The 5,001-nt window shown below is 28.2% G+C and overlaps 1 pseudogene; it reads left to right on the top strand.

Annotated features, from left to right (window-relative positions):
• The first annotated feature begins 4,031 nt into the window (after positions 1 to 4,031).
• LOC149234437 (putative L-cysteine desulfhydrase 1 pseudogene) lies at positions 4,032 to 4,757 on the top strand (annotated as a pseudogene).
• Positions 4,758 to 5,001: the final 244 nt, after the last annotated feature.

Here is a 5,001-nt window from a genome sequence, read left to right as displayed (position 1 = left end):
ATATATGGGATGAGTTATATTTTTAATTTTGGATTTCTTTTCTCAATATTTTTAATTTTGATAAGTTTTAGATTATTGGTAATTTAATTGGTGTGTTACAAAGTACAAAGTAGTGTGTAAATCATATTTGTAAAATTTAAATTTAAATACAGATTCCATTCGATACATTTTTAAAAATTAATATATTATTTATTTATTTATTTAAAATTTGTAGAAATCGAAATGAATGATGATTTTATTTAAAATTTTAACAAAATTCATTAATTTTTTCTCCCACAATGATATTTTTGTTTAGTTATTTTTAACATTAATCTATCATGTTTATATTAGATAATTTAAAAATAATGAAAAACAAAATGCACCAAATTTATTAGTATTATTGTGAAAAATTTTAAGTAAAATCTAATATCATGAATAAAAAAAATCAAACTGAAGTTAAATGTAAAAAATGAGATATTGGATATTAAAAGTAGGCTTAGAGTGATCTCTACATACGAGAATTTATGTTTCAATCACTATTCCCATCATATCCGAATTATTACCTATAAATACATGTACAAATTATCCTTTGTAATGGACCACAAAAAATGAAACCTATAATTGAATTCCACACTAATAATCCTCTATTATGTAGTTTCAACGTTCTATCATCCAAAACAATTATAAAAATAAAAATAAAAATAAAATATTTTAAATTTATTGCATTTTTAACAATATAGAAATTACTTTTTCTGTGTAATGTGTTAATAAGAAACTTCCATTTTTAATTAAAAACATACTATTTATTTGATGGGAAACTTACATTTTTAATTAAAAACTTACATTCTTTATAAATAAAAAAAAAAAAAAAACTTACAATTATTTAACTAAAAAAATTAAGATAGAATTTTTTTAATATGGGTTATTTTAATTTTTTAATATAAAAACTATTATGTTTTCATATTTTTTAATATAATTTTTTTTACAAACCAAAAATTTCCTATAGTATTAAGATCAATGTATTATTATTTGAACCTAATCATACAAACTAATTTTTGAATTTTTTTGGCCTAGTAGGGCCAAACCTTGTAATTATGGTGAAAATTATAAGATTTGAAATCACTGTGAATCAAGCCAATAAATATATATATATATATATATATATATATATATATATATATGGATGGTAGTTTTTAATAATATTAAAACTAGCATTTGTACCAGATGTTGCAAAGGAACAATGGAAACATAGGAATAGGCAAATCTAAATAAGATGCAGAGATGTAACAAAAATGAAATTCTATGGTTGACTATGGTTAACCATGAATAATACCAGTAGTATGCAGTAGGTGACAAATAATAAGGATGCTTTTTACTGATAATTTTAATTAGAACTCTGGTAATGGTTTGATGATTCAGATGCAATCTTATGTTCATTGAAAATTATTTTCAAATCGATAGCATCCAACTTTTTAAATGAAACTAATCAATTAAGATTTGCAATTTTAGGAATTAGCCTCTGTCAAATTTTTATAATATATATTTGATTTAAAACACTATTAACACTAATTCCAAGAAAACAGAACCAGATAATTAACCCAATTACTCTATTATGCAAATAAGTGCTTTTCATTAGTAATTATGTCAAATTTTTTTATAATATGTATTTGATTTAAAACACTATTAACACTAATTCCAAGGAAACAAAACCAGATAATTAACCCAATTACTCTATTATGCAAATAAGTGTTTTTCACTAGTAATTATGATTGAAGTTTGATCATGGATTAATGAGATTCATTGAACATTATTTAAATCGACTGGCTTTGTATAAATCAATTTAACAACAGTCTCGAAAAACAACATTTAAATTATTTTAAACTTTACAATTTTATGAATATCAAATTTATAAAAATAAATATTTATTTTAGATATTATATAATTTTTTAGGGAAAAAAATTGCAAAATAATTAACTCAATTATTCTACTCCAATAAGTATTAAATTCTACAGGTGTCTAACACATATAAAAAACACTACCAAAAATATATAATATGTTATTGAAAATTTTGTCAAAATAGTGTACATATTTATATAAATAAAAATGATTAAAAAGATATCAATTATGAATTCAATTATTTATATTTATATTTCTTTTTCCTTTCCACAATGTACAATGTAAACAACTAAATATATATTTTAGTAAAACACATGAGGCACATCAAATTTGCTACCATTATAACTAAGCACTACAAAATTGAAAAGTTGTGTAAGTTTTTCAAAATGCAAATGATTATTTTTTTGACAAATAAAAATGATAGGGTCTTACAGTTCATAGTGTGTGTCTTCCCTTTTCCTCTTTAATTTTTTTCCAACCCCTTATCATCAAGGTTTGTAACATATTGTTTAACGTTGGTGAAATCTCCACCAAAGAATATTGTTTGGTCATTCCCCAAGCTGATTATTCAAAGATATTTTTAGTTTCTTTTGTACCGTCCAAATATTTTTTCTTCTCACACTCCTTGAAGGAGACGATAGGCAAACAGAAACTCACCTCTTTTGTGTGTGACACTCCCTGAAAGGGATGTTAGGCAAAGATATTTTCCAGGGAGGTTGAAATTCACATCTTTGGGTTCTGCCCATCCCTGAAGGGATGCTAGAGAGAGGGAAGCCACATCACACGATGATTAGGGTCATTTACATTGAATATTTAACAAGGAATTTGGGGTTAGATTTTACTCAGATATCTTTGAGTTAAAATAAGTGAATTTTACAGTAACCACATTACAAGATGATTAAGGTCATTTATATTGAAGGTTATTTCTAACCATATTGTTTTAACACCAGTTTCTTTGAGAGGGCTGAACCTCAACATCTACACCATTTTTACATTCTAAGTCCACATTACTTGTATCCCTGCGTTCTGAGTTACATATAATGCCGAAGTTCAATCAGGTCAGAATAATTTATTTTAAATTTGTTAAATTTGTTTTTGACTTGCAAGGGCTCACTATAGACATCCAAGCCTTTTTAAGTCCCACTCCAAACCTCCTCCAAGCCCCCTGTGTCACAGTCACTAGCTAAAATCAAAGTCAAAGCATATCAAAATCAATCTCTCTGTTTATTGTTTGTACAGTGGAAAGACAAAATCGTCTCAAAATCCAAATTTCCACAGCTTTGTCTAGAAAGTCAAAATCATCTGGAAGTCAAATTCTCTATTTTTATCAGGAGAGACTTTGTACAGAACACGCTGAAATTGTTTGAATTGTATATCTTCTCTAATGTGATCAAGGGTAATAATCAAAATCAAAATTCTCCATCTTTTGCCTGAAGAGATGCTTGAACACCAAAAACTGAATTTTCTTAATGTGATTAGGGTGATAATCAAAATTAAATTCTCCATCTTTTGTCAGGAGATACGCTTTGTAAATAGGGCACTAATTCTCTTTAATGGTAACAACCTCCATAATGTGATTAAGGTAAAATAATCAATTATTTACTAAAGCATTAAATTTCCAAACCCGTTTGAAATGAAATGGATTTTACTATGGACTCAAATTTATAATGGCACACAACAAAGAATGTGTTGGTTTCTGAAAAAATAGTTGAGATCTAAAGTATAATGTAAAAGAAAGATAACGATTTTCTAATTAACATCATATGATATTAGCTTAATTAAAATCACCCAAATCAATACTAATCTATTTGAACCCCATAGATTTTAAGCAACAAAAAGTTAAAAATTTTATTTTAATCTCTGAACCTTGGAGCTTTTAAACAACAAGTCTACAATTGTTTCTAGAATTTATGATCGCAAGTTTGAGAAGGATCATTGCTAGTTTGACTACATGACAATCTTACTACATTCATCATTTAAACATATTCGTTAACCCAAAGAGTTGAGATTAAATAAAATCTTTTTTGAATGAGAATTTGCCAACTTGATCACAAGAATGTACTCAAAACCCCATCTACAAAAATCCATTCACTGTTTCAAAGGGACTAAACCTAGAATGCTCAATTATAGGCAACAAGTCACTTCCCATCAGGAAGATGGGAAATATAAAAGAGTTGATCGGGGTATGCAGAGATGAAGGGGTAGATCAAGTTTTTGTAGATGGTGCCCATGCTACTGGGAATGTAGATATTGATATGCAAGAGATTTGTGCTTATTTCTATACCAGCAACCTTTACAATTGGTTTTTTTTCCCTCCCTCTATGGCATTTCTTTATTGTCGACACATGTTCCATCCTATTATGCATCACCCAGTTGTTTCTCATGAATTTGGAAATGGATTACCTGCAAAGTTTTCTTGGGTTGGTACTAGAGACTATAGTGCGCAACTTTGTGTGCCTTTTGCTTTGGAGTTCACTAAAAAATTTGAGGGTGGCATTAATGCTATCAGGCAAAAGAATCATGAGAAGGTAGTTGCTATGGGGGAAATGCTAGCTGAGGCCTGGGGAACCGATTTGGGGACATCTCCAAAATTATGCTCATCTATGGCGATGGTTTCTTTACCAAATTGTTTGGAGGTTTCATCAGATCAAGACACCTTAAATTTAAGGTCTCGTCTAAGGAAGGAGTTTGTTGTAGAGATTCCAATTTATTACAGGACACCAAAGACATATTTTCATTCAAATAGAGGACCGAGTTTCAAAGCTTATGCAATAATCTCTCATAAAATTTACAATAATTTGGATGACTATTTGAATTTGAAATCTGACATACTTCAAATTGTAGCAAAGGCTTCTAAAGCGAAGAATGATGTTTGCTCGTAAAAGAGGTAAGTTTTCAGTCATTTTGAAAAAGGATGGGTTATTTCTTAAAGTTCCTTTTTGTTCATGGTGATGGAGCATTCCCTAATAAGAGAGGGTGTGAGATCCAATGAATGAGCATTATAGAAGACCAATTAAGAGGCTATAAATATGAAAATAGATGATATTGCTTGAACTTGTGTATTTACAGCAAAGTTGTTTGAAACAACAGAAATGTGACTTTCTGAAAACTTTTCCAGCTTGCTAC

This window comes from Pinus tabuliformis, chromosome 8, assembly GCF_031772625.1.
Source record: "Pinus tabuliformis cultivar Carrire ecotype Pingquan chromosome 8, CPIR1, whole genome shotgun sequence".
NCBI classification, from domain to species: Eukaryota; Viridiplantae; Streptophyta; class Pinopsida; order Pinales; family Pinaceae; genus Pinus; species Pinus tabuliformis.
The sequence above is the reverse complement of the archived record's forward strand: the minus strand, read 5'-3'. Positions and strand labels throughout refer to the sequence as shown.